Source organism: Littorina saxatilis, linkage group LG5 (genome assembly GCF_037325665.1).
Source record: "Littorina saxatilis isolate snail1 linkage group LG5, US_GU_Lsax_2.0, whole genome shotgun sequence".
Taxonomy (NCBI): Eukaryota; Metazoa; Mollusca; class Gastropoda; order Littorinimorpha; family Littorinidae; genus Littorina; species Littorina saxatilis.
In genome coordinates, this window is record NC_090249.1 from 47,978,201 (window position 1) to 47,998,483 (window position 20,283).

At 43.8% G+C, this 20,283-nt stretch overlaps 1 long non-coding RNA gene across 2 annotated transcripts in view; it reads left to right on the forward strand.

Moving 5' to 3' along the window:
- Window positions 1-20,283, forward strand: part of LOC138967329 (uncharacterized) — a 181,077-nt gene that overhangs the window by 114,884 nt on the left and 45,910 nt on the right. Inside the window, exon 1 of one of the 2 annotated variants that reach the window (XR_011455919.1) lies at window positions 18,011-18,132. The exons of the other annotated variant lie outside the window; for it this stretch is intronic. This is a non-coding gene — a long non-coding RNA (uncharacterized lncRNA). Of the gene's footprint in view, window positions 1-18,010; window positions 18,133-20,283 lie in introns of those variants that run through there. 2 annotated transcript variants of the gene reach the window in all.

The window sequence follows — 20,283 nt, forward strand, 5'->3', positions numbered from 1 at the left end:
GCCCGGCGACGCCAACCGCCGGACAAGTTTGTTTTTCATTCACAGCTTCTGACCGTACCTTGTAGTTCCTTGCTTCAGTGGATCTCTTGCGTAGGTCTCAACAACTTCAATTGAAACCTTCTCTTGCTTTTGTAAAAAGTCCAGTTCAGTGGAACCCTTCTTTTAAAACCTCAAAAGAATCAGAATCAGAAAATTGAGTCTTACTTAGGAGGGAGTCTTAAAATAGGGGTCAATGTACAGAAATTATGAACAGAAAGTCGCTGCGGGGATGTAGCTCAGTCGGTAGCGCGCTGGATTTGTATCCAGTTGGCCGCTGTCAGCGTGAGTTCGTCCCCACGTTCGGCGAGAGATTTATTTCTCAGAGTCAACTTTGTGTGCAGACTCTCCTCGGTGTCCAAACACCCCCGTGTGTACACGCAAGCACAAGACCAAGTGCGCGCGTAAAAGATCCTGTAATCCATGTCAGAGTTCGGTGGGTTATAGAAACACGAAAATACCCAGCATGCTTTCTCCGAAAGCGGCGTATGGCTGCCTAAATGGCGGGGTAAAAACGGTCATACACGTAAAATTCCACTCGTGCAAACCACGAGTGCACGTGGGAGATTCAGCCCACGAACGCAGAAGAAAAAGAAGATGAACAGAAAGTCTGAGAAAACAAGGTCTTGAAAAAGAGGGAGTTTTAGATTATACTTACTGCGGGCTTGCCTGAGAGGTTGATGGAATGTCAAAAATCATAAAGGCCGTGCTAGACGATCTGTTGAAAAAGAATATGTCCACCTAAACATTGATTATCTTCCGTACCATTTGGTCAAATCTTACTTAATAATGTTTGTAAGAGCACGCTCATAACCATTTGACTCAACATTGTGCTTCTTTGATTTCATGTCATGTATGCGGTATTGTTATTTGACATTCTTGAATAGAAACTTGTTTAAACCAATTATTATCGGTGGCTTAAACTTGACTAGGCAGATCAGGTTCGAAGTAAAACACTTAGCTTCTCCCCGAATCTCTTTTATCTTCTCTGTTTTGAAAAATGTAACAGATACTTTATTCGTGATCGTCACAAATTAAAGACCGGCAACAGAGTATCGTGGCTGTTATATTACAATCTCTGTTTGCATCACGGGCGGAAATGAAAGCTTTTTGGTTCCAGCGCACGGCCATCCGAACACTGGCTACCCCCGGTAGTCATCTCGGGTGTCACCAGCCCTGTGTGGCTGGGGTGGTGGATGGTGTGGGTGGTGGTGAGGCAGAAGGGAGGAGGAGAGAACTATTGGGGTGGTGGTGGTGGGTGGGGGGGGGGGGTGTAGAAAAGAGCAGAAGTGAGTGAGAGAGCTTTTCGGTTCTAGAGGACGGTCCACCCTTCTATTGGTACCCGGTCGACATCTTGGGTGTCACCAGCCCAGGGTGACTGGGGTGGTGGTGGTCATGGTAGGGAAGGAGGGGTGGGGGGGGGGGGGGGGGGAGAAAAGAGCAGAAGTGAGTGAGTGAGCTTTTCGGTTCTAGAGGACGGTCCACCCGCCCATGGGTACCCCCGGTCGCGCTCTCGGGTGTCATCGTCAGCGGCAGGCCTGGGTGGCTGGGTAGGGATAGGGTGGGGGGGGGGGGGGGCGCAGGCAGAAGGGAGGAGGAAAGAAATGTAAAGAGCAGGACTATGACGGCTTACTAGTGCCAAAACCTGGGGTTACCCATTATCACGTGATAATTACTAATTAACGCTGTCAGTTACTGTTTTCACTCGTTAGTTACTCATTTTCACGGGATAATTAGTAATTTTCACGGGAAAATGACTAATTTTTTAGTTTTAGCACTAGCAATCCGTCAGGAAGTGAGCCAGAACTAAAAATTAGTAATTAACAGGTGAAACTAGTGCCAAAACCTGGGGTTACCCATTATCACGTAATAATTACTATTTAACGCTGTCAGTTACTGTTTTCACCTGTTAGTTACTCATTTTCACGGGAAAATTACTAATTTTTAGTTTTGGCCCTAGCAATCCGTCAGTAAGTGAGCCAAAACTAAAAATTAGTAATTAACAGGTGAAAGTTAGTAATTATTCCGGGAAAATTAGTAATAAACACGTGAAAATGGTAATTATCAAGGGAAAATTACTAATTTTCTCTTGATAAATACAATTATGAGGTTTTGGCACAGGAGAAGCGAATGCAAGAGTGCTTTTTGGTACCAGAAAACGGTATCCCGGTCGTGCTCTCGGGTGTCATCATCAGCGGCAGGCCTGGGTGGCTGGGGAGGGATGGGGAGGATAGGGGGAGAGGGAGGATAAAGGAGAAGGAACAGGATGAGTGAGCGCAAGACCTTCCTTGATTGACAAGCACGGTCTAATCGTCACTGGGTCCCCCGGTCGTGCTCTCTGGTGTCACCATCACTGACAGGCCTTGGTGGCGGGAATGGGGAAGGAGGTTCGTTTTGGGGGTGGAGGTGGGGTGGGGAGGCAGAGGTACGAGAAGGGGCAGAGGTAACAGGAAGAGTGAGCGAAAGAGCTTTTGTTTTTGTTTTTGAGGACGACTCCCACCCGTCCCCGAGTACCCCGGTCTCATAATTTATGGCAGGCCTGGGTGGCTGGGGTGGGAGCAGGAAGAGTCAGCCAAAGACCCTTTTGGTTCTAGAGCACGGTCTAATCCTCACTGGGTACCCCGTTCGTCATCTCGGGTGTCATCGTCAGTGGTAGGCTCGAGTGGCTGTTGGTAAGATGGGCGTGTTGTGGGATCGGAGAGAGAAGAAGGAACGGGAGTGAACGAAAGAGCTCTTCAGTTTAGGTACACGGCTCAACCCCTGCTGGGAACCCAGATCGTCATCTCGGGTGTCACCATCAATGGCTGCCCTGCATCAGGGTAGGAGGGTGGGTGGAAGGGGTGGGCTGGGGTTTCGGTTCCAGAACACGGCCACTAACCCCACCTCCCAGCCTCACGAGTACCCCGATTGTCATCTTGGGTATCATCGTCAGCGGTAGGCCTGGGGCGAAGAGAGATTGGGGTGGGGGTGGGGGGAGAGAATGAGAAATGAGGGTGGGGGGTGGATGTCACATGAACGCGGAAATGTTTCAGCTGCAGCACGAGCCACGCTTTGACTGCACGTGCACGGATCGAAGACAGACCCCCCCCCCTCCCAAACCCACACTGTCACTCCTCTTCAACCCTCCCCCTCTAGCAATCTCTCAACTCAACCCTCTCCCACTGCCCATTCAAACTCCCCCCTTCCTTACCCCCCGCCTTGCCAGCTTTTGAGTGTTATCTGCAATCGTCTCCCAGATTCATTAGTATTCAAGTCACGACGATGCACGTATCAGCGTAACATGTTATTACAGCACGCTGCTTTTAAAGCCCGCGGGGTTTTTCAATCCTTTCCTCCCGCCACCGGAGTCTGGGAAAGCTTAAATTAATTACACGCCCAGGACGCGATTAGCTGTCTGTTACTGTTAGAACTCCTGGCTTTTTACTCTGTCGGCAGTAAAGATGGCTCGAAAGTACTGATGCGGGTACTTACCGAATGGGCTCTAGATCTGAAGGTTATTTGATATGTGTTTGAGAGAGTAAGTGGTGTGGGTTTGGCGGGGATGGGGTGTGTGTGTGTGTGTGTGTGTGTGTGTGTGTGTGTGTGTGTGTGTGTGTTGAATGTTGCTGTAACATTGCTGTCCGTTTGTATGTATCGCACAGGAAAACATTAACGCAAAGAACTAATTTTAGATCTAAGGTCAGCGCGAACCTTTACCCTGTTCAAATCCCCAACGATCAAACGATGACTGACACGGGTCAGATTGGCTGTTTCAACAGCCACACCAGAAAAAAATATATATAAAAAAAGAGAAAACAACGAACAAACCAAAACATCAAACAAAAACATAGAAGAAATCATTTGCAGGGAAAAACAACTACAGGATGGGGAGAGCATTGAACACACTCGCTGCAGACAATGCGTGCATTCAGCCGTCTTCTTTAAAGGCGCAATTACGCGCGAAATGGTCGGCTTTAACGATCGTCTTTCTGGCACAAGTTCTGCTCTCTGCTCGTTACCTCTGAAACGCGTAATGCTAACCAGCATCCGAACTGCTTTTCAACTGTAATGTGGCGTGAAGCCGAGGGAGCCGTTTGAAAGCCGTAAAAACGCTAATCCCAGAATGAAAAACTTGAATGAAAGCAATAATGTACACTACATTGGGGTGTGCACGTTAAAGATCCCACGATTGACAAAAGGGTCTTTCCTGGCAAAATTGTATAGGCATAGATACAAATGTCCACCAAAATACCCGTGTGACTTGGAATAATAGGCCGTGAAAAGTAGGATATGCGCCGAAATGGCTGCGATCTGCTGGCCGATGTGAATGCGTGATGTATTGTGTAAAAAAAATCCATCTCACACGGCATAAATAAATCCCTGCGCCTTGAATATGTGCGCGATATAAATTGCATATAAAAAAAAAAATCCCTGCGCTTAGAACTGTACCCACGGAATACGCGCGATATAAGCCTCATATTGATATTGATTGATTGATAATGGGCAAAGCAAAACCGGAAAAGAAAAACACACGGACGGTTTTATGTTTGACTTTTTTCTGTGTGTTGACAACATGATGAGTTTATACTGTGATGGACTACTTATTTCGAAAGTTCGACGTACAATTGTTTTGTTTTTTGTTTGGTTCGACATGTTTCTCAGTTTTATAGTTCATGATATTTATATTATGCTTTTATAAATGGAGATATAAGTATTTTTTACAGTGGTACCTGCATGTGATGAAAGGACGCCATTTGAACTTTTTTTTAAAGTGTTTGGGCATGGACAGGTTTATTTAAGACAGGTTCTGTTACCGAGGGGACGACGAAAAGTGTCCTTTATTGTGAGGTTTCATTTCATTGGCAGAGTCTCACATCGCATGTTTCACTGTACCACGTTTAAATAGTTACTGCAATGGAATGGCAATCATCCTGATAAGTCCGGGGTCAGGCTATCTCCAATTAGGTGGCGGGGCGACCATCCCCAACCCGGCGGGTCCCCAGGCGGCGGATAGGGGGCGTCCCTTAGATATAAGGGATTGCAGCGACATGAGTCGGGCTTGCCCGGACGAATAAGCTGTCCTGGACCAACTGGCGGTGTTCCTATCAGAGCGGGGTGGTTAACAGGTGGCACTGTTGACTGGTAAATACCCTATGTGCTCATACGGGTTCATCACGCGGGTAAGAGGCGCGTTAAAACCTCTGCTACCTGTGCTCCCAGGTAAGGTCTCTGACCAGGAGCTAAGGGTGGGGTAACCCCGACAGAAACCTCTAGTGCTGAAGTCGGCGGTACTGAGCGAGACAGCGCACTTTAACGGATCACAGTACCACGCACACCAACGCCATGAATACATCCTGATAAGTGAACATAATTTAGTTGTCTGTCTATGACGGCTTACTAGTGCCAAAACCTGGGGTTACCCATTATCACGTGATAATTACTAATTAACGCTGTCAGTTACTATTTTCACTCGTTAGTTACTCATTTTCACGGGATAATTAGTAATTTTCACGAGAAAATGACTAATTTTTAGTTTTGGCACTAGCAATCCGTCAGGAAGTGAGCCAAAACTAAAAATTAGTAATTAACAGGTGAAAGTTAGTATTTTTCCGGGAAAATTAGTAATTAACACGTGAAAATGGTAATTATCAAGGGAAAATGAATAATTTTCCCTGGATAATTACAATTATGAGGTTTTGGCTCTAGTAAGCCCTATGACGGCTTACTAGTGCCAAAACCTGGGGTTACCCATTATCACTTGATAATTACTAATTAACGCTGTCAGTTACTGTTTTCACCTGTTAGTTACTCATTTTCACGGGAAAATTACTAATTTTTAGTTTTGGCACTAGCAATCCGTCAGAAAGTGAGCCAAAACTAAAAATTAGTAATTAACAGGTAAAAGTTAGTAATTATTCCGGGAAAATTAGTAATTTTCCCGGGAAAATTAGTAATAAACACGTGAAAATGGTAATTATCAAGGGAAAATTACTAATTTTCCCTTGATAATGACAATGATGAGGTTTTGGCACTAGTAAGCCGTCATATCTGTCGTGTTTTAATGCTCGTTACTGTTTTCACAATGTTGTCAGTATTTCGTGTCATTTAAAGCGACTGTATATTCATATGCACCACATGTTTCTCACTCGAGATAATAAAGTTGTCTTTGTCTATCTCTGATATCTTCTTATAATTACATGTCTTGATTTTTTTTAAATTACCGATCGTCGTAACTACCACGCAGAAGTATAGTTACGTGTCATCTTCAGATCTAAACTATCGTTCCTTAGAGAAATCGGGTTTTTTTAAAACTTTTTTTGTGGTGTACTTTTTCTAGTTCCGAATACTAGAATGATCTGAAATGAGTTTTGTGAGTCACTCAGAAACGGGGACAAAATTACTGTTTCTCAGGCAATTCGGTGTGACTTGGGACATGACAAAAATGAAATAAAAGAATTTCAGAAGTCTTGAGATATTTAAAACACAAGACGAAAATCGAAGGGGAATAGGAAAAAAAAAGAAAAGAAAGGGAAAAGGAAAGGGAGGACAAATAATTCAGTCGATAGTGGCTTTTACGGGTTTTTTTTTTCATCAGAGCCCGTGACAGGCAAGTTAACTAATTACGGCGTGAAATGCGAGTGTGAGAGCCCCCTGCCGGCTTACGTGTGCTTCTCTTCCAATCTTTGCTCACGATAATAGCCGTTGAAGAATCGGTATAAAAAGTGGTCGGACGCCGAGTATAATACAAGACTGGATTAATCGGGTTGAGCGGCTGGAAGAAGAAGAAGAAAATAGACAGTGAAAGGGGGAGGGAAAGGGGGAGGTGAGGGTGGGTGGGAGAAGAGAAGGTGGTTTTGAAGTAGCTTTGAGAGAGATTTTTGAGATTGGGACTTTGCGTCATTGAAGAGAAAAAAAAAGGGGAATGGAGAATAAAATCTGAAAAACAAAAGGGGAAAAGGAGGGAGAAGGAAAATGGAAGGAGGATATTCTGATCGATGATAAAATCCTCCATAAAGAAGTAGCAGCTAGGAAGACTGAAGAGACGGGGAGGAATGAATGGTTTGTTAGCGGGCAGTGATGTGTGAAGGCTGCATCCGGTCCCCGAGCTTAATTTGCATGCAATTAAAAGTTCCGCTGCGCGCGCCCCCTGGCGCTAGCGTGGCTGAGATGTCGTGGACAGGAAATTATCCCCCGTGACACTTTATGGCACTCGCCTGAAATGCATTGTCAACTTTTCAGAACTCTTCCCTTGGTTTGTTTTACGAGACTACACCGGTCGCTTTTATTTTGGAGGACAAAAAGTCATCACCGCCACTGCACAGTTCCACCCGGAAAAGTCGGGGGAAATATTCTGGTAGCTCAATTAGACAAAAAAGTCTGTTCTTTTCATTTGTGCATTTGTCTTTTATGTTTGTGTCCTAAACTTTACTGGCGTTGATATAGTGCATTAGTTGTGACTTGTCGTTAGTGGCTATTGTTGATGCATTTAGCTTTTTGTGTATGAATTTGACTTCATGGGCGGTTTTGGGGGTGTGCATTAGTATTCATGTATGTTGTTGGTGTATGGATCTCTATTGGGAAAGTTGTGTGCGTTACTGTCCATTTGTCGTTGTATCGGACTTTATCGGACTTTGTTCGTCAGCCTATTTGTTGGTGCATTAGACTAATCACATTATTGTGTGTGTGAATTAGTCTGTTAGTTAGGGTATTTGGCTATATTTCCTGTTTTTGTGCACAATTAATCTAAACAGGAAAAGTCTTGTACCAGAATATTCGGGCTGTACATTTGAATACACGTTTCTGTTTCAAAGTACGCCTTTGAAGTTTGAATTATTGAGAGAGAAAAAAACACACAAGAATGACACTTCAAAATAATCGTTAGTTCTTCGACATGTTGGTAATCATGAGTGTACGGAGAGACAAATTATAATGGGAAGATGAGGACTCATATCAGACGTTGCAAGTTCAGTATCAACAGATGACGAGAGTAAATGAAATATTTGTGAGTAATTTGAATTGCAGTGTTCATTAGATATTAGTTTCTTTCAACACTTCCCGGCATTGTTGTCGGTATTGGTGGGACGATTTCCGTTGCGGCTAGGGAATAATTATGTAGTTTAATTTCAAATTAGAGTCCCCTACTTCTTTTAGATTTGCAGAACAATAAGCTATTCGCGTGAAAGCCGTTACATCTCATTTATTTTTCACCGTTATAATATGCCGCCCCCCCCCCCTCCCCCCTTCATCCTCATTCGGCTAGCTGAGAGTTTGATTCAGTCGTAAATGACTATGCCTTTGCAAATATGCCTTTCAGTTTGATAAATTATTCCGTAAGTATTACCTTAATTTTAATGTAAAAAAAATACACTATATGATTGAATAGAACTATATTCTAACCAATTATAACCTGCTGCTTTAATGACGCATTTGAAGTTGAGCTGATTGTTATCAGCGTGTGTCACAGAGTTCATGCGATTTAATAGACTCACTGATGTGAAAACAAACCGATGTTGGAAATGAATTTTTTTTGTAATATATCCGTTAATGGCGTGGTCACACGTGTTCTGTTCATCGTTGTTATTGCTCAAAACGGATGTAGTCTTTTCAAAGTATATCAAAACGCTTCATTCACTCCTCCCCCCCCCCCCTCATCCTCTCCCTTTGGATGAACAGTGTAACCCTTCATTTAAGACACCCCCCCCCCCCCCTCAAGTCTTTAGTCTCTACTTTCTCACAGCTCCTATTCCTTTAGCCTCAGTGTATTTAGTTTTACATCCGTTTTAAAACTCCACCCCCACCCCATCCCTTCTCCCGTTTAAGTCTCGATTTTCTTCTTTTTTACATTTTCTATTCATAGGCTCTGTTTTAAGACTTAGTCCCAAAGTGTTACTGTTGAATTGTTGGTGCAAGGATGGTCTTATTCCTTGTAAAAGCTAGCCTGGTCAAGCCTGCCGTGTTGTACATGGTCGCTTTCACGAGAAGGGATGAGGCTTTAAGACTTGATTTTTTCTCCTCTCACAGGGTTTAACCTGGAAGAAAAAGACAATGGGACATTATTTTGTCCCCCTCAACCAAATTTTGGTGGGACATTACATAGTCGAAGGTAAAACGCACAAAGCAGGCTAGGCGGTCCGAAAATGCTTTTGTCGAAAGATGCAAAATAGTGCTATTTGGTGCCATATGATGATATCAGAATTTGCCAGTGTATCCGGTTAGTGTGTGTGTGTGTGTGTGTGTGTTTGTCTGTGTTTCGATCGATATCGCTTCTGTTGACAGTTTCCACAGAGGTAATCGCGCAACCACTGATAGTTCGCAGAATTGGTTGAATACTAATGAATTACATTTTAAAAGCAAATCACATTGCATTTTGACAAACTCGCAAGTTGCTCGGCCGCGCGTTTTTTGCCCAGCTCATTCCGAACATTGTACTCCCGTGAAAAGTGTGCATGAGGTGGCGCAGTGGTACGTAATCTCAGTGCGCCCTTTGACGCACTGAAGGCAATTCCAATGGGACATTTTGAGATGTTATGCGCCAATAGCGCAAGGCGCACTAGTAAATGAAACCCTGCTCAGTCTCAGTTTTTTCCCCATGGTCGTAACAGGGGGGTTCCACTGTACAGCTAATTTAATTTGTTGTGTGGCGAGTGCCGTTAGTTTGCACGTCGTGCTTCACCGACACATTGATTTGTGGTGACATCTTATATTTCATCCCTTTATCAGTTTCATCGTCCTTGTTCTTTATTACACTAGGGGAAAAAGCATCACATTGAATTCTCTCCCCCACCTTCCCCCACGTACTCCCCTACTCCGCTCACATGTTGTCTCTCGACTCTTTATCTGTCTGTGTTTGTGTCTGTCTGTCTGCCTGTCTGTCTCTCGTTGCGTCTCTCTCTCTCTCTCTCTCTCTCTCTCTCTCTCTCTCGCGCGCGCTGTTTACCTATTTGCACACAGACTGACAGACGGACAAACAGTCAGACACACAGGACCCCCCCTCCCCCCCCCACACACACACACGCGCGCACACGGGGGAAAATTAGGGGTGGTTCGTGGCACCAGCTGTGCTTTTAGTGGCCTAATATCATATCACTGCCGATCGAAGCTAGGGGGGATTTGCAAGTTTTGTTTACGCGGACATTTATGGCCGTTGCAGCTAGTGCGCGCATGGATGCGGTAGAAGGGGGGGTGTATCGCTGAAGGTTCGCGAAAAGTTCACAAACTTTCCTCCGTGACTAAAAAATAATGATGAAAGGTTTTTGTTTGTTTGATATCAGTAAACTTGATACAGATATACTGTTTGAATATTATTTAAACTATTGATGCTTTCAAGCAATCCGTGATCTATTGCAACATATCGACAAGAAATGATGGACAAGAGTCATGTTGTGTGTGTGTGTGTGTGTGTGTGTGTGTGAGTGCGTGCGTGCGTGCGTGCGTGTGTGTGTGTGTGTGTGTGTGTGTAAGAAAACAACTGATTGTATGATAGTGATCTCTGCTTTGAAATCCGACTCGCTTTAATGTTTAATCCACATTTTGTTTGTTGCAGCAAACCGTGTGAGACACCATGTGTCGCTGCTTACCCATGGATAGGTTCGTAAATTGGACGCAAAAAACTCATGTAAGCTATCCAGCCCAGTGAAAAGCCATTAATGTGTTTTTCCGCGAAACTACATTATTCTAAACCCAGATAGTGAAACGTTTGTGTACCTCCCGCTTAATTACTGCCGAGACGGTCCACCGCACTAACTGACAATGACAATGTTATTACATATTGTAACGTTAATTTTTTCGGGTGGGGGTTGGGGGGTGGGGGGGTGGGGGTTGGGGCGACGGGGAGGAGAGAGCGAGAAAGTGTCAGTGTGTGTCTTAGTGTGTTGTGTTGTGTGCTTGTTTGTGTGTGCTTGTGTTTGTGTATGTGTGTTTGTGTGCGTGTGTATGTGTGTGTGTATGAGTGTGTGTGTGTGTGTGGTAGTGTGCGTGTGTATGTCTGAGAGTGTGTGTGTGTATTGTGTGTGTGTGTTAGTGTGTGTGTTAGTGTGTGTGTGTGTGTTTTACTGATTTGAAATGACAGCCAAGATAATGGCGAATGAATAGGTTGGAGCTGTTTGATAAATTGGCACGTAATTTCAGAAAACAGTGACATTTTTCCTCAATGTTTACCACAAACTGCAAGAAAGATAGATTACACAAAATCAAGTACACTTTATTAATGCTCATGTTTTTTGTTATCTCGCACACTGCGAGCATTGTATAGAACTAAATATTATCATGTCGTTTTGGGGCAGAATGGTACCACGATTATGGTAACTGGTTTAAGAATAGGCTTACAAAACTGTTAGTAGCAGTGTTTTGACTGTTTGGCCATACCCTTCATAAACAAGAGGCGAAGCCTTCAAGGCTCACGTAAGAAATCGACAAACAGTAACACAAATTCAATCACTCCGTCACACATACACACACACACACACACACAGTAAGCATAGGTGAAACTGTGCAAGAAAGCGAGACCCTGGATCTGCCAACTAGTCTCGGCCCGCTCACAATAACAATGACCGAGACTTTCAGTAATTCCTTTGCGTGACGTCTAACCCTCTTACGTCATAATGTGACGTCTTCAAATAGTTTCTATCACACACGTCAAACACTTTTGACCGAGACGTAATCTTCTTATGCGAGCTTTATCCATAGACTCGGAAATGTTAAAGTTTCTATCACACACACACGCACGCACGCACGCACGCACGCACGCACGCACAGACAGACAAAGTTTATCATCGCATAGGCTACACTTACGTGAGCCAAAAAACCCACACAAAACAATTCCTATTAATGATCCCGGGTAATACACTACTAGCATGGTTTTAAACTATATTTGATTTGGCTGCGGACATAAGGGTATCAGGACTATGGTAACTGGTTTAAAAATAAGCCTACGATACTTTGTTTAGCACTGTTGTCTGGTCATCTCCTCTTCCAGAACAAATAAATTGATCAAATGCATTCAATAAGTATGAAAGGTCAACATTTTAGGCACGCAAAGCATCAGCTCTTTTGTCGAAAGAATAATACGAAATGAGGCCGCAGGAAACAGTAACAAAATAGAAACCGTATTGTCATTGTCAATATTTGGTCACAGTTTTTCTTTTCAATGTGATGATCACACAGAATGAACGCGTCTCATCGATTAATCAATCAATCAATATCAATCAATATGAGGCATATATCGCGCGTATTCCGTGGGTACAGTTCTAAGCGCAGGGATTTATTTTTTTTATTTTATTTTTTATTTGTATGCAATTTATATCGCGCACAGTCATATTCAAGGCGCAGGGATTTATTTATGCAGTGTGAGATGGAATTTTTTTTACACAATACATCACGCATTCACATCGGCCAGCAGATCGCAGCCATTTCGGCGCATATCCTACTTTTCACGGCCTATTATTCCTTCTTCTTCTTCTTGGCGTTCGCAGTTGTGTCATCATTTGCGTAAGTGCGTGTACCCGTGGTTTGTTAGAATGCGCCGTGCGGCCCGGGTCCTCCGTCTTCAGCATTCGGGGTTTTCTGTCGGGGTTACCTCACCCTTAGCTCATGGCCCGTACGTCCTACCCTGAGAGCACAGGGGGGAGGATTTGCCGGGATCCCACCCGGAGCCAGTTTGGTCCGCGGCCGCAAGCGGCTGATCTCCATATCTGAAGACCGTTCCCCTATCCGCCACCCGGGGACGCGCTGGGTTGGGGGTGGTCGCCCCACTGAAAATCCCACACTGGGTTAAGAAAGATCAGCCTGTCCCAGGGCCTATTATTCCAAGTCACACGGGTATTTTGGTGGACATTTTTTATCTATGCCTATACAATTTTGCCAGGAAAGACCCTTTTGTCAATCGTGGGATCTTTAACGTGCACACCCCAATGTAGTGTACACGAAGGGACCTCGGTTTTTCGTCTCATCCGAAAGACTAGCACTTGAACCCACCACCTAGGTCAGGAAAGGGGGGAGAAAATTGCTAACGCCCTGACCCAGGGTCGAACTCGCAACCTCTCGCTTCCGAGCGCAAGTGCGTTACCACTCGGCCACCCAGTCCAATTAATTAGACTAATCGTTGAAACGATGGAAGAAGAAAGGAGGAGGTAGTGAAACGGTGCGTTGGTCCTGGGAGGTGAGGGGTGGGGTGGGGGGTTGGGTGAGAGAGACGAAGATTCTGGTTGTATGTGTGTGTTTGTGGAGGGGGAAGGGATGAGGTGGGGGCAAGGAATTGGGGTATGAGAGAGGGGACGATGCTGGTTAATTGTGTGTATATATATATGTGTGTGTGTGTGTGGGGGGGGGGGGGATGGGGGCATGAGGCTGCGGGGGTAGGTGATAAGGGGAAGGGGGGGGGGGGGGGTTGTAGTTTCAAGGCGAGAAAGTTCAAGGCTATCGTGCATAGTTACCACCATGTTATAACGCCTAGTGCTGAATAGGAACAAACGGAGGGCCAGCTAAATTTGCGGAGGCAGAGAAAGAGAGAGAGAAGAGAGCAAGAAGTGGGGCAGGCCTGGGTGCTATTTTTTGTGCTGACGGCACCTCCCAGTCAGCTGTGTGAGCGTGACTTTACTGACCTTTTGGCTCCGTTCCAGCACGGATTAAGTCCCCTCGCACCTGCTCTTCCCTCCCCCTCCCTACCCCCCCCCCCCCCAATACTCTTGCACCTCCACCCCAACACTCCCCTCCCCATCATGCAAACATTTGCCCCATGTACTAATACCTCATACCTGACAATTAGAAGAGAGAGAGACGACTGTCGCCTTTTGATATTAATTTTGTTTTAATCTCCCGAGGGTACCCTTTGCATCTTTGCGAACTCACAGTTATAACCTCAAAGCTCCTTTATGTATGTCTCTGCCGTTTCTGTTTTTTATGTACTTTTTTTTGGTTCTTCCAAGGGTGATGAATGTGTGTCGTTGAATTTTGATGGTAGAATAATGCTGATGGCCGTGGGGTGACAGAGAGTACACACATAACGTGTTACTGCCTCGCGGGATTTTGTCTTCTGCATTATGCTTTTTGATCGAATCGGCTGCGTATTTGCCTCCTCTCTGTCTACCACCCTTCCAATCGATTTTGATGGAGATGGTCGTTTTTTTGTTATTTTCATAGGTTATGATAGTTTAAGTTTGCATATAAAGATATACGTGCGCGCAGACGAATGATCGCGACACACTGGTCTACAGGGGCTTAACTATAACCCGGGGTGAGAGAGAGAGAGAGAGAGAGAGAGAGAGAGAGAGAGAGAGAGAGAGAGAGAGAGAGAGGGGGGAGAGAGAGAGAGGGGGAGGGGGAGAGAGAGAGGGGGAGGGAGAGAGAGAGAGAGAGAGAGAGAGAGAGAGAGAGAGAGAGAGAGAGAGAGAGAGAGAGAGAGAGAGAGAGAGAGAGAGAGAGAGAGAGAGAGAGAGAGAGAGAGAGAGAGGAGAGAGAAAGAGAGAGAGGGAGGGAGAGAGAGAACAACAACAACAAGAACAAATCTTTAATTGTCTAAGGCCACAGCCCCTTACAATAGTGGTTAAAATAACAGCAATAGTATCTGCACAGTTATAAATTATAGTCACGCATAAAATTCAACAAATACGTCAAGACCCTGATGAGAGAGCGGGAGAGGGAGGGGACAGAGAGTGTGAGAGAGAGCGGGCGAAAGCGAGCAAGAACGCAGTTGCCTCCCTTCCTCCACCTGGCCAACTCTCTCTCTCTCTCTCTCTCTCTCTCTCTCTCTCTCTCTCTTTAGTGTTCCTTTTTACATTTAGTCAACGGTTTTGACTAAATGTTTTAACATAGAGGGGGAATCGAGACGAGGGTCGTGGTGTATGTGTGTGTGTGTGTCTGTCTGTCTGTCTGTCTGTCTGTGCGTGTGTGTGTGTGTGTGTGTAGAGCGATTCAGACTAAACTACTGGACTGATCTTTATGACATTTAACATAAGAGTTCCTGGGAATGATATCCCCGGACGGTTTTTTTCTTTTTTTTCGATAAATAACTTTGATGACGTCATATCCGGCTTTTTGTAAAAGTTGAGGCGGCACTGTCACACCCTCATTTCTCAATCAAATTGAATGAAATGTTGGCAAAGCAATCTTCGACAAAGGCCGGACTTTGGTATTGCATTCCAGCTTGGTGGCTTAAAAACTAATGAATGAGTTTTGTCATTAAAAATCGGAAACTTGTAATTAAAATTATTTTTTTTATTAAACGATCCAAAAATAATTCCATCTTATTCTTCGTCATTGTCTGATTCCAAAAACATTATGTTATATTTGGATTAGAAACAAGCTCTGAAAATTAACAATATGAAAATTATGATTAAAATTAATTTTTATGAAATCGATTTAGAAACAATTTCATCTTTTTCCTTGTCGGTCCCTGATTCCAAAAACATATAAATATGATATGTTTGGATTAAAAACAAACTCAGTAAGCTAAAAAGAATAGACATACAGAAAAGCGTGTTATCCTGCTCAGCGCGACCACTACCGCACTATTCTGCATGGCTTGTCGATTTCACTGCCTTTGCCACGAGCGGTGGACTGACGAAACTACAAGTATGCGGTCTTGGTGAAAAAAGCAGTGCGTTCAGTTTCATTCTGTGAGTTCGACAGCTTGACTAAATGTTGTTATTTCGCCTTACGCGACTTGTTCTTCTTAATCTTAATAGTTTAGTTGTTGTTTTTATTTTTTTTATAATTTTTATTTTATTTTTAAATTATCACTTTTACGATGCCTTGCTATGTCAGGGACCATTTAACAAAAGGCTTTCCCCGCACAACCATCTGCTGGGCTCAGCTCTGTTCGTCTTCATTACGTTTAATTGCAAACAGACCATCAGCTGTTCAAGAAAGATTACTGTAATAAAAGACTCGCGTGAAGAGATACGTGCGCGAACTTGTCATCCGATGCCGGAACACTTTCCTGTTTATCGGTGGCGTTGAACATTCTTAGCTTTTTATCATTCTCTTTTGAGACGATTTTGAAGGCTCATCTTACGATGTATGTGCGACAGACTCGAGGGATCAGAACCCTGAAACCTCTGCGACCTCAGGCACGAAGTGAAAACCTCCATTAAACTAACGGACAGCGTCTTCTGCTTTGCCCGTCTTTGAAATTATAGATAGCTCTGAGGTTTTAACGATTGCTGTAACTTTTATGTTTAGCGTTTTTTTTCTTCTGAATTAGGCTCAAAGAAGAAAACATCCACCCCCATTACATGTATCCCTTCTACTATTCTCTTTGTACATATCGTCCGCCAATTCCTACTTCAGATTGTTTTTGATGAGCACGCTCATATAGGCATTGCTTGCCGTGCTCCTTTGCGTTAATTACAATCATGAATGCGGTTTTGTCATTTGACATTTTTGAATAAAACCTGTTTAAATCAAAAGAAAAAGATGTTAAACACGTGCATTTTGAAATCAGCGTTCTTGCTGTTCCAAATTCTACGCTCACGCTTATGGAAAAACACACTAGAAGCGAGTCGCCAAAATGGCCTGGATCTTTGTTTTGCATTTAATTAATTTCTCGATGTAGGCAGTGTGATTGTGTTATCTGGCATCACTGTTTTGGAAATAGGATCAAAATTGGCTCAGTAATGCCTGACATTTTAAGCTTTGCCAAAGGCAACCCTAGTTTACCGGTATAGGTAAGTTGTTGTGTTGATGATGATTGTAAGGACGTTTTAATAATATTCACATTCTTATTGTCCTAATGATGAGATTCAATCTGGTAACGAGAAACATTTCAATATCAATTTCAATTTTGGACTCTTACTCCCCTCTTCCCTCCTTTTTCTGTGTGTGTGTGTGTGTGTGTGTGTGTGTGTGTGTGTGTGTGTGTGTGTGTGTGTGTGTGTGTGTGTGTGTATGCGAGTGTGTGTGTTTGTGTGTTTTGCTGCAGAGAGAGGGAGAGAGAGAGAGACAGACAGACAGTGAAGTGGCTTTCACCAATATCTTTTCATTCAAAGTTTATATTCAAAGTGTCTCGTAACCATATCAACACGGGCACTGACAACGTCCCGAAGTGTTGTGTCGTCAAACAGAACGACCAAGACTCCTGCATTTCTAGGCACGAGAACTTGACAGCTTGCTCGTCCTCTCTGCCTTGAAGTGATTATCAGCCCAGCCCGGCGGCTGCTGGTTTTCCTGGCCAGACACACAGACAGACAAACACTCGCTTGTTGACATGTGTCATCGGGAGCTGATCCGGGACACTCAGTGACGTCTGCCTTTGACAGGTTTCGTCGCCCTCAATGGCTGACAGAGGGTAATACTGCACAATCGTCCCAGCTGTCTATGGCACTGGGCTAGAATTGAGTCGGAATTTTTTTTAAACAGATAGAGGTGAGGATTTAGAGTGGAGGGGTGGAATCAAGGTTGATGAGATTCCACGCACGGGAGTTCCGGTTGTTGGGGTGAGGCTGGGTTTGTTTGGTTGACGAAGTAGGGTTCGATGAAGAAATGAAATTGCGATTTAGCACCCCCAGTGGTCACATTCTCAATAAAGGAGATGTTTTGGTATTACGCTTCAGATATGGTACGACGATCGTGTTTTTTCCCCTTATTTAGATTGAATAGTGGAATAAATTTTTTACGGGATTAAAAAAAAAAGGTTCATTTTTATTTTTTATTAGTCTTCGTCTGTATATGCTTGGCCATGAGAGTTTCTTGTGTGTGTCTGCGTGCGTGCATGTATGCGTGCGTGTGTGAGTGTATGTGTGCTCGTGAGTTCATCCCTTTGCAGTGTAACCTTTTAGCTCTGAGTGGGTTATTTCGTGCAAGAAAATGGGACCGTAGCACATAGTCGCAGCTGCTTCAATGCTCCCGCTTTTGAAATCACTTCGCATCATCATCACACACTTCTTTTCAACTTCAAATATTTCTCCACACCCATTCTATACACTATTCCTTCCAGGGAGAGGAGGGGAAAGGGGGTGTCTTTTCACGTAGGGGAGATTAACTTGTCGCCAAAGGGTGTAGAGGTTATCGTTCGTGCTGGGGCCACGCGCCGTCTGTCACCTGCACGCGCCCCAAGCCTCGCTTTCAACTGTCGTCTGCTCAGTCGTTCTCGGCCTCTACAATGCAGTTGAAGTGTTTTTGCAGGTAAATTGTAACGTGTCCTTGCTGTTATTAGAATCACGAATGAAACAAAGTTGTTAATGTTGAAGGGTGCATTGAGGAGGCAGAATAAGAAGTTATTTATTTACGGGAAACGTGTATCACATCTGATGATAGTGTGAGTACATGTGTGCGTGCGTGTGTGTGAGACAGAGAGGGGGGGGAGAGAGAGAGAGCGCTGTGTAAGGTGTGTGTGAGATCGAGAGGGGGGGGGGGGGGGGTAGGTGCGTTTGTCTGTGTGTCTGTGTTTGTCACGGAGTATCTGTGTTCTTCCTTAAGCAGACTCTCTGACCTCTAGGTACAAACCCTGTCAAAAAGAAGTCCTCAAATTAAAAAGCTTTCGACTGCAGGGTGTGCCCCCAACTCTTCTTCATCGTTTTCAAAAACACAAACTTTTCTCTGAATGGTAGAGCAAAACTTATTATTCCCTTTGCCTTCGGTAACCTCAACCACCCACCCCTTCTTTACCACTTCTGGGCAAAACTTGCAGGTCTTGTTTGTTCTGTACGTGCGAATAATACTCAATAGGGGTCGTCGCACCTTCTTTCAAAAGAATCTTTACCTCGATGACAGGAGCGATCACCTATGATGAAGTGAACGGAACAAAAACCTATTTCATACACTGGTAAAGCAGGGTCATGGAAAGTACAATATTTTCCGCGGCGGCCCCAATAGCTGTAGTAACGCCGCAGAAAAAGTTGTCCGGATTATTCAAGTAATGACCTCCAGTAGACTTAATCTATGACGGCTTACTAGTGCCAAAACCTGGGGTTATCCATTATCACGTGATAATTACTAATTAACGCTGTCAGTTACTGTTTTCACTCGTTAGTTACTCTTTTTTACGGGATAATTTGTAATTTTCACGGGAAAAATGACTAATTTTTGACTCACATGCGAAGCAAAAGTGAGTCTATGTACTCACCCGAGTCGTCCGTCCGTCCGTCCGGACGTCCGGAAAACTTTAACGTTGGATATTTCTTGGACACTATTCAGTCTATCAGTACCAAATTTGGCAAGATGGTGTATGATGACAAGGCCCCAAAAAACATACATAGCATCTTGACCTTGCTTCAAGGTCAAGGTCGTAGGGGCCATAAATGTTGTCTAAAAAACAGCTATTTTTCACATTTTTCCCATTTTCTCTGAAGTTTTTGAGATTCAATACCTCACCTATATATGATATATAGGGCAAAGTAAGCCCCATCTTTTGATACCAGTTTGGTTTACCTTGCTTCAAGGTCAAGGTCACAGGAGCTCTTCAAAGTTGGATTGTATACATATTTTGAAGTGACCTTGACCCTGAACTATGGAAGATAACTGTTTCAAACTTAAAAATTATGTGGGGCACATGTTATGCTTTCATCATGAGACACATTTGGTCACATATGATCAAGGTCAAGGTCACTTTGACCCTTATGAAATGTGACCAAAATAAGGTAGTGAACCACTAAAAGTGACCATATCTCATGGTAGAAAGAGCCAATAAGCACCATTGTACTTCCTATGTCTTGAATTAACAGCTTTGTGTTGCATGACCTTGGATGACCTTGACCTTGGGTCAAGGTCACATGTATTTTGGTAGGAAAAATGTGTGAAGCAGTTCTTAGTGTATGATGTCATTGCTATGTAAAGGTCAAGGTCAAGCATGTGAGTCGTATGGGCTTTGCCCTTCTTGTTAGTTTTGGCACTAGCAATCCGTCAGGAAGTGAGCCAAAACTAAAAATTAGTAATTAACAGGTGAAAGTTAGTAATTTTCCCGGGAAAATTAGTAATTAACACGTGATGAGGTTTTGGCACTAGTAAGCCCTATGACGGCTTACTAGTGCCAAAACCTGGGGTTACCCATTATCACGTGATAATTACTAATTAACGCTGTCAGTTACTGTTTTCACCTGTTAGTTACTCATTTTCACGGGAAAATTACTAATTTTTAGTTTTGGCACTAGCAATCCGTCAGGAAGTGAGCCAAAACTAAAAATTAGTAATTAACAGGTGAAAGTTAGTAATTATTCCGGGAAAATTAGTAATTTTCCCGGGAAAATTAGTAATAAACACGTGAAAATGGTAATTATCAAGGGAATAATTACAATTATGAGGTTTTGGCACTAGTAAACCGTCATATTAATCTCCAGA